This window comes from Populus trichocarpa, chromosome 3, assembly GCF_000002775.5.
Source record: "Populus trichocarpa isolate Nisqually-1 chromosome 3, P.trichocarpa_v4.1, whole genome shotgun sequence".
NCBI lineage: Eukaryota > Viridiplantae > Streptophyta > Magnoliopsida > Malpighiales > Salicaceae > Populus > Populus trichocarpa.
Genome location: NC_037287.2, coordinates 8,233,272 through 8,243,927, shown reverse-complemented (window position 1 = coordinate 8,243,927; position 10,656 = coordinate 8,233,272).

Sequence of the window (10,656 nt, the reverse complement as noted above, 5' to 3'; positions counted from 1 at the left end):
TGTCAAACTCAAGTGACTTGGGTTGCTTTGGATCTGGCGGTCACGCCAGACCCATGCGATTTGGGTCTGGAGGCCAAGCGACTTGGATCTGGCAGCAATGTCAACCCCAAGTATGAGTAGGTGATAATTAAAATGTTAAGATTTATAATTTTTTTTATTTTTTATAAGAAAAAACATTTAAATTATCCTTGAAATATCATAAACAGAAATTCAAATTCAGAAATTATTTATAAACAACAAATCATCACAAAATATAATTTAATGTTTTACATCTAAAAATTCAAATCATATCTTCCCAATGAAATAATTCATTTTTATGTTTATGAATTTGTTATTCCTTCAATAGAAATTCTATCTTCTCTCTTTTTTATTTCACTTTTTTTATGAATCTTTATTTTCTTATATATTTTTAATCAAACTCAATGCAAAAAAAAACATTTATTTAATGGGTGATCCTTTATGATTTTTCAACCGACGACAACATTATTTTATATTTTTTTTAACAATATTGGATTGTATGTGTTTAGTTTCATTATATATATTTTCATCCACAGTGCACATAAAAAATGAAAGTTTATTTTTTGAAGACTTGAAATAAATCATTTAGAACTCAACATTTTTTTTTTCCATTTCTTTTCTCTTTGAATATAACAAATTTATAAAATAAGTTGCACAAACAAAAAGAGTTTGCAGTTAAGTTCTACTGCATATGAATGAAAAATCCTGCTTGAATGAGGCAGCGTTTGTTTTTGCAATTGAATCGTGTTTTTGAAAAAATTTAAATTTTTTGACCCGGATGCTTGGGTCTGACAACCATGTCAGACCCAAGTGTGCAAGTTTGGCAAACTCAAGGCGCTTGAGCCTTGCTTGTTTGTCATACTCAAGGCATTTGGGCCTCGAATGATTGTTGGACTCATGGTGCTTGTGGGTTTGGCGTGATTGTGACAACCAAGCCAAACCCAAGACACTAAAGTGGCAGAGAAGAAGCAATGAATAAGAAGAAAATAAAGTAAAAGAACGTCTTGCGAAAAGATGAAAAATTAAAAGCGAAATTACTATTACAATGTAAAATAAAATGTCTATTGATCTATAGTGATTTTCCCCAAACCATTTAGCTTTTGTGATAATATTTCAAGTTTTTACTCAAGTATTGGTTTAAATTTATAATATAATATATTATAAATTATGTTATAATTAAAAAACTTAAAAAAGGTGGGATATTCATTGTGTTGACACTGTTCATGTAGACATAAAAGGAGTGTCGTTCATTATGCAATTTTTATTATTAAAGAGGCACAAATTTTGGTGTTTGACGCTTACATTATTTAGTTCTTTTTATTTTTATGTTTGTATTTCTATCATAGAACTCCATTTTTTATGTTTTAATTTTTAAAAATTGAGATAGGAGAAAGAAAGTTATCGAAAATTAATAGAAGAGAGAGCTTTTGGACATTCTCATTCTAACAACAAAATAATGTTGATTTTGATGTCAATGTGTTCATCCTAAAAAGAATAGTTTGTTGAAGGTGGTTTGATCCTTTAATCTATGTAAAAAATAGCAGATCAAAATCCAAAAAGTTTATTTTGACTTGATTTGATTTTGAGTTCTTAGAATGATTAGAATGTGTCATGACGTTAAAATTAAAGTTAATAAGGTTTTTTTATGATTTTGTGTATGTGTTTTAAATGAAAACATGTTGAAATTTGGGTTTTATAAATCCAAAAACTTAGACCTAATTTTTTTTATCACCAAATGTTGCCAATATTTGTTTTAGTTGATAACACATTATATGTCCGGAGACATAGTGTCGTTCTCTTTGTTAAAAAAAAAATAAATGTTCAAGCCTAGGGGCCTTATTTTTCAAAACCATGCCTTTCTTTTACAGGGTGTTTGGAAGTGTGGTTGTTGTTACTTTTCAAATAACTTTTCATGCCGAAATGTATCAAAATGATGTTTTTTTATTTTTTAAAAATCATTTTTGAGATTAGCACATCAAAACGATCCAAAACATACAAAAAAAATTTAATTTTTTGCAAAAAAAATTAATTTTTTTGGGAACGCGGTTTGCACCACGTTCCCAAACGAACTAGTCACACAATCCTAGAACATTTATGTGTTTGTTTTTGTGGTAGCTTTTGTGGTCGTGGTTTGGAAAAAAATTAATTTTCAAAAAGCACTTTTTATTGTGGTATGTTTGATTTAAATAGGTCTTTAATTAAAATGTGGCTGAAAATGCTTCTATAAAAAATCAAGTAATAAATATTTGTTTAAAACTGTGGTTAAAATTGTTGTTGCATGTTAAATTACTAAAGACGACAACCAATTATGAAAACAAACAAGTATTTTTTTTTCTCTTGACAAATCTTGGTTAGGAAGAATTATCTAAGAAATAAATTTTCTAATAAAGATTGTTTGATAGAAAAAAGTAGTGAATGGTACATTTGTGAAAATTATTTTATGAAAGCTATGTTAGATTTGAGAAAGAAGATGAAAGAATGACAAGAATGAAAAAAGGCACATCGAGGATGAACAAAAGATGGTAAAGGTGGAGAGGATGAGGATATTTTAGGAAGTATAATATCTAAAGTGTGTTTTTAGAGAGTGTTTGTTTTAGAGATGGAGGTTGAGTTTTGGGTGTGGGACCCACTAAAAAACTACAAAAAGCAAGAAATATTAGCTTTTGTGGTTGAGTTTTGTGCATAATTGAGTTGTACCTAACCACAACCTCAACCACAAAAGCTAAACCAAACACAACAATTGAATGTTGTCGATGAAGAAAATCTGAGTTATAAACTTAGTAACAATGCTTTTTCATAACCTGTGATCAAAACGCAATAAATTATGGGTCTCATGGATTCTAAACTGTGTTTCAAGTTTAATCATACTGTATTAAATTGTAGTCTGTCTCAAAAGCAAAAACAACCACAAAAACAAACACATTTTTAATCTTGTGAGCTCAACCACGTTTTACTTGGAATCAACTAGCCTTTCCCCAATTTTCTTTTGTTTTTTTTTTCTTAAATGAAATAATTTTTTAATTAAAACAATTAGAATAATATTTTAAAAATTATATGATGATATATTGTTTTTCAAAAAAGATTTAGAGGTTTTTTATAGCAATATTATCAATTATTTTATTAATGATTATATATGACCATAATATAAATTATTTTTTCAAACATTTATTATGAATATTCAATGAAAGTAAAATATCTAATTTTTTTATTAGGAAGTTTTTATATAATTTTTTCAAATTTATTATTAATTTGTTTTTTGCATGCAAATGCATAAAATTTATCAATAAAATAAAAATCATGTTATGAATAAAGAATATATGTTTTATATACAAAAAGAACTGCTTAAACAAAGAAGGCGATTTTCACGTGAGTTTTAACTAAAGAAACTTTTGGGAAAAAATCATAAGAGAAATTATTTTTTTTGTCCGTGTCTCGATGATTTCTTGAAAAATACTTTTTTATGTTACAAACGCGTTGTTTTCTACTTTATCATAAAAATAATTTGGTCTTCATGTATCATATAATAAACTACATGTGTAAATTAAATGAAAAGAATTATGTACATATACCAATATTTTTTATATTTTTTTGTTGGGATAAAAGATTTTAAAATTATAAAAATACTATTCATTAACTGAAATAGAAATAGCACGGAAAATTAAGCTAGTTTTAATTTTTCAAGGAAATAATTCTAATCTAACTAATAATTTGCTGAAAATCTCCTATTCTCTAGTATGGTTACAAGAATAAATTTTGTTTAATGCATGAAAGCTCATTGAGAGTATCTTATTGTAAAAAAAAAATATCAAGATGGCATTAATCTCATAATTCACGATTAAGATTTTACGTATGGATGTTTAACTCAATAGTATCAAGTCCTTCCCTTGTTTTTAATTTCGTGATTTGAATAATAAATTTAATTAAATTTAATAATTTTATTTTTTAAAAATTATTTTTATTTAATTAATAAAAAATCAAATGTTTATTAAAACCGAGCATCAACTCTATACCTTGATATTTTTCTAAAATCATAATATACGAATAAATCTTGAAGTTTAATTCTCAATAGTTATATTTTTTTTGAAATTATTTTTTATTTAATAATATGATAAAAAAATACTAAAAAAAGGCATCAACCCAATGTTGATATGTTTTTTTAAGATAAAAATAATTCTATAAAAAAATAAATCAAAATAAATTATGAAGGCCAGTTCATAATAATTTTTTATTTAGTAATATTATAAAAAAATAAATAGTCATAAAAATAAGCACCAGATTTTTTTTTTTAAATCATGATAATTTATATAGAAAAAAAAAGTCCAATTGAATCCATGTTAAAATATAAAAATGAAAAAAAAAAGTTTACTGATCCAATGAATAGACAGTCATACGAGGAGGGGAGCAATGATTCGTCTCCTCAGTTACTTCTTGTTAATTTTAACCCTTTATTGTACATTTATTATTTTTGACCTTTAGATTTGTCTAAACATGAAGAAGAAGAAGAAGAGATAAAATTTATAGTAACAAAATCCGGTCACAGCTCCAAAAAATATCACATTCAAACGGAAGCTCTCATCTTCAATAATCCATAGCCATCAAAATTGGGTTATTTTCCCAATAGTTATAAATTACACCCTAGCCCATGACCTCACTTCATGTTAATTGGTTGTTTAAAAATATCTGAATTTAGGTCAATAGTGGTTTTTAGATATTTGTTTTAATGGAAAACGAACAAAAAAATGGAGTCTTGATTGAGTTCGCCAATAGTAAGTTGGAATTCAGCGAAAATCACAAAAGAAGAAAACAATAAACTACGCGTCATTAAATCTCATTTCCAATCTACCCGGGCCATTACAGTGGCCTCGGGGAGCTTGGGCTGGCTCCAAGCAAGCTCGTGTACCATCTTTTATATATATATGTTTCTATTTTCGTTGTTTTTTTTCACATTTTTTCTTTGATTCAAGTCAATTTATTTTCTCATTTTGTTTGTAAAAACATTAATTTATTAATAATTAATTATTTAAGGTGACTTATGCAATAATTGAATATATTTATTCTTTTATTAGGTTAGCCTTGAGAATAAATCAATGAATTTTTTTTTTGTTTGATGGGACTTTGAGAGACTCGTGTGGTTAATTGGGTGCAGCGGGTATCCTAGCGTCCAAACTACCTATTGGCCATTGGTTGAGATGTCAAGTTCTGATTGGTTTCAATATTTGCTTCTTAATTTCTTCTCTCGAGAATTCAGATTTTACTACAAGGAAGAGGGCAACATGAGCTTCTTCTTGAAGAGAAAACTGGAAACAACCAACGCGTGATTTTTTGCTTCTCAAGATTGTTGATATGATGTCATCAAAATTGTAATAATATTTGTCCTTTAAAGTAATTTTTAGTTGGAAATGTATTAAAATAAAAAAAAATTATTTAAAAAAAATTATTTTTAATACCAGCATATTAAAAAGATCTGAAAATATAAAAATATTTTATTTTAAATAAAAAAAATTCAAAATTTAAATAAATATAACTTGCACTGCCTTTTCAAACACACCACATTATTTATTAGTTGAGTTTAAACTAATTCTGTCTGGTTCCAGCTACCAGCCAGGTTCTTCTTCTGAAGCCTTCCATGAAGACCGACCAAACAAATTAATCTTGCAGCCCGCTCGCCAATCCATGAGGACGTGGGCTTCGTTGTAGCAAATCAATGACATTTGTGTTCCAGCCCAGCCCATTGAAACTAGATGTTTTGGTCAGTTCAAAAAAAATAATTTAATACTTTTAAGGGAGAACATAAAATAACATGATATAAGGTTAGATTTCATCATTTTCAATTCGGTTCAGATTTTATTAAAAAAATAATTAAATTAAAATTATTTTTAAAAAAAACCGAAACCGGTTCAAATCAACTGGTTTCGGTTCGATTCGGTTTTTTGGATAAAAACTTGTTCAAACAGGTTTGGCTTGGTTTTTTTTGTTTGGGTTTGGTTCGATTTGGTTTTTTTGGTTTCAGGTTTATAAAACCGAACGGGTCGGTTTTTTTAAAATTTTAATTGGTTTAATCGGTTTTTTTTTACGGTTCGATTTTTTTAGTTATTTTTTCTAATTTTCTTAGTTTAATCAATTTTTCAGTTTTTTACTCACCCATGTATAAGCCATACACAATACAAGGCATTAGAAAAGGAATAATAATAAAAAAAAGGAATTTTTTTTTTTTGTTATTATACTTTTAAGGTCGGGGCTAGATGAGCCTCCCTCGTTTTAACTTTTTAATTGTTTGCTATTGAGGAGAAGGTATCTTCCTTTTCAGATTAATTACTAAATACTCAATCATTTAAGCATTTTAAATATATATATATAAATTAATAGTTCGTAGGGCATGTAGAGGTGTTTTGACACCATTTTTGTTTTTGTTTTTAGATTTTAAAGATATTTTTGAAGCTAAAATTACTTTTTTAATATTTTTTAATAATTTCAATATACCGGTCTTAAAAAAAAATCAATACTACAAGTACAGACAAAAAACATGAATATATATATATATATATATATTATCTATGATTATTCTTTTTTGTCTGCAAACGGGAAAATTGATTGTGGACAAAAAGTCAAACACTTGGAGCAAATAGTTTTTTTTTAAGCGAGTAATTTACTTTTCTAGCCACACAAGCATATTTAATTAATCAAACGCAGTACAATTACAGAATAATTAAATAAATTATAGAGTAAGATAATAAATATTTAAGGTGCAAGGGTAGAAAGTACTTAATTATATACAATTTGAGGGTGCAATAATTATAATATTTTCAATCAATAATTAATAAAATGCCTTAAATATTGGGTTAAAATACATGCATGCATGCATGATTCATCAACTCTTCCCTTTCCACAACCATTTCTATCTCTATCTAATGATTTAAAACCCCATTTATTTTGTAGCCTTTCTGTAGTTTTTTCATCAGAGAGATATTTTTTTTAATGCGTTTCCTTTTTATTTTGTTTGGGGTGCATTTTTTCCTTTTTATTCTAAATTGCAAGCTTTATCTGCTGCAGGTGCTGTGTGGTCGTGGTTTCTTTTTTATTTTCCCTCTTTTTAATTTTATTTCCACAGCCGTAAGTTCATGGTTCTCCCCTCCCCCTGATTTTAAAAACTGTGTTCTCTTCGATGCTTTTGCCCGCACGTTTTATTTTCTGCTTTTACATCTTGTCTTTTTTTTCATTTCACGCGGAAAAAATTGTCTTTTTTCTTTTTTATTGTTTTCTAAAATTTCATTTATTTACTGGAAAGTTTGTTTTTAGAAAATAAATTCTGAAAAAATAAATTCTGAATTTTATTTTTTCAATGTTTTCTATTTTTTTTCCTTGCTCTTTTACTTTATTTTATTATAATCTCTTTACCATGTGTATATGTCACATCTATGCTATATTTTCACCTCTCCTGGATTGTAGAGAAGAGAGAAAATCATCAAAATATATAGTGTAAAAAAAAAAGGTTATTTGTTATAACTCCGGCAATAAAAATAGCTGGCTTAGAGAGAGAAGAGAAAATCATCATAATACAATGTAAAAAAAAGAAAATGGTTGTTTGTCACCATTCTGACAACAAAAATAATAAAGTTTAGTGTTAACATGTTTCATTCGACAAACAGAGTTTAAATAATGATGGGTTTTTTTTCTTTCTATAAACATGTTAGTTTGATGTTAATATGTTTCATAATCTAGATTACGAGTTTGATGAGTGAAGTCAGGTTGACATGCATTCATCCGGTATGTCATCGTCTTAATTTTTTTTAAAAATAATGTCATCTTAAATTTTATTTTTAAAGCCAAACTGTTTTTTAATGATCATAAAAGTTATATATATATATAAAAACATTTATTAGGTCATTAGGCATATATATATATTTGAGCTATATATTAATGACCTAAGATTTTATTGACATTAATATATAGCTCAAATCTTAGGTCATTAAGCATAAACATTTCTTAAAACATCTTTTTATTTCTTGCAAGTCAAAGGTTGTTAATTTCATTTCGTTTTGTCTGGAATGACCGAAACATTTCATACCAATTCAAATAACAAAATAAAATGAAACAATTTTCATCTCATTTTAAATCTTGGTCTGTTCCGGATTTTCCGGATAAATTTTGATCGGAATGTTTCGGTTTCATTTCACATGTTCCGTTCCGGGCTTGACAAGCCATTAAATCAAATTGGTATTTTTTAAAGTTGAATTACTTTAAGTTAAAGTTCTATTTAATCTTAACTATTTAGAAATATTTTAAATTTTGAAATTATATTTGTTTGACATTGTATTTATATTGCATAATTTATAATTAATTTATTTTAAATTTGAATTATGTTTGTTGAATTTTATATATATATATATATATATATATATGAACAATACAATCCGAAACGACACGTTGAAACGTTCCGAAACCAAAAAATTTCATTCCAATTAAAAAAACAAAACACCTAAAAAAAATAAAAAATAGACAACCTTGCTTAATGTCTTTGTCTCCCGCAAATAATGTCTTTGTCTAATGGTTAAGAGGGCGTAGTAAATTCATAATAAAAGGAAATCCATAATAACTATTTGCTGTCATATAATTAGGAACATGGAGACAAAATGAATCCATGAACACGAGACGAACGGTGCACTTCCTGCTCTCTCTCCTTTCTTAAATTAGTCTATCCTCTGTCGATCTTGGCCTTACTCCAACCAAGATTTAATAATTTATGGTTATCATTGTTTCCAATCAGTTCCGTTCTTCACTTAATTATTTTGTTTGCTGTAAAACTTGATATGCCTTCGGCGCATCTTTCAGATTCGTAGGCAACATCACAGGCGAGAATTCTCCGATCATTTGTGCATCCATTCACCTCAAACCCACCAATCTTGAAGTTAAGAACACACCTGATCAATTGGCACGTGTATATATATATATATATATATATAAAATCTCATGCCTGCTTCCCTGACCCCACACCTTGAAGAAGGTTCACAGAGGCCCAGTTGAAGTTTTTAGTGGATTGACCAGAGATCTAATGGTACAAAATGTGCCACTTGACATTTCAAGACCCCTATGTTGACTTTGAAATGAAAATCCCTATTTAACACAAGGATATATTTGTTTTTATATTTTAAAAATATTTTTAAAAAATTGATTTTTTTATTTGTTTTAAATTAATATTTTTTTAGTATTTTTAAATTATTTTGATGTGCTAATGTCAAAAATAATTTTTTTTTAAATAAAAAAATATATTATTTTGATGCATTTCAAAACAAAAAATATTTTGAAAAACAACCACTACCAGTTTACCACACTCCTAAACACCACTGAAGTTGTTACCGGTTATTTACCAATATATTTTTAAAATCTTATTTTTATTTAGTTCTTGTATAATTAAAATAAAATGATTTAAACTATTAATAGATAAACATATTATATCAAAGGAAATTTTTTTTATCAGTAGCCTATTTCTTGAATTAAAAGTAAATGCAATTAAAAGTCTTCAATCTAAACTTGGTGCATTTCTTCTTCTTCTTTTTTTTTAAAAGTTATTTATTAGAAAACTTATTTTAAATAAAAGTACTTGTCATTATAAACCACAAGTTTCAATAAAAAATTATTGAAAATTATATCTTAATATTTTGTATGTAATTGAAGAAACAAAGAATAATTAATCTGAGAAAACTATGCAAAATATTTATAATAAAAAAAATATAAACTTTATTTTTACTGAATATTCATGGCCATAAATTCTTAAAAAAAAATGTAATGGGTTTCTATATAATAATTAACAAAATGATTTATAATATTAACAAAAAAAATGCTATAATCTTATTTTAAAAAAATATTATTTAATGGAATAATATTTTTAATATATTTTTAATTAAGTTTAAGAAAAAAAACTAAAAGTCTATATAAAAAGAGACCCGACACTTAAGCTTGGGTGATTTAACATGTTTGGTCGATACAAATAAGCATAGGTGTGAGTGGATTGTAAGGTCATGCTTGTGTACCTTTTTTTTTTTTTTTTTAATAGGAAGACAACAAGTTATTCATTTTTTTAAAAAAAAAAAAAGAAAAAGAAAAAACAAAGTAAACTATGTCTTTTGGTAAAGGTTCCAGCCATGGAATGTGCTGGGAAATCAAGGTCTAAGGTCTAATATTTAAAAATTTATTTTTAATTATTATTTTATTTAAAAACACTTGAAAAAATAATTCTAATAACCTTAATAAACTAATATTTCTTGACCTCAAAGCACCGTAAAATTAATAAAAAAATATCCAAAATTAAAGTGAATAAAAAAAAATTACTAAGCCCCTTCTACCTTTTATACCTTTTATGGTGAGATAAAAGTTAAACAAAAACCCTCAATAATATTCCTCTTGTCAAGTGGAGTACAATAACATCAAAATTAACCTCTCTCTTTTCGCTAAAATATGACTAACCCATCACTTTTTTTCTCCTCATTTATTTGCCTATAACTTTCTCTCTTCTCTTTCAAAATTAAAAGATTTAAACCTGAAAAAAAATAAAGTTTAAAACTTAAATATAAAATCCTGAAACTAAAGGGATAAAAATGAAAAAAATATAGAAACTCTGGACTAAAACTCACTTTTCACGTG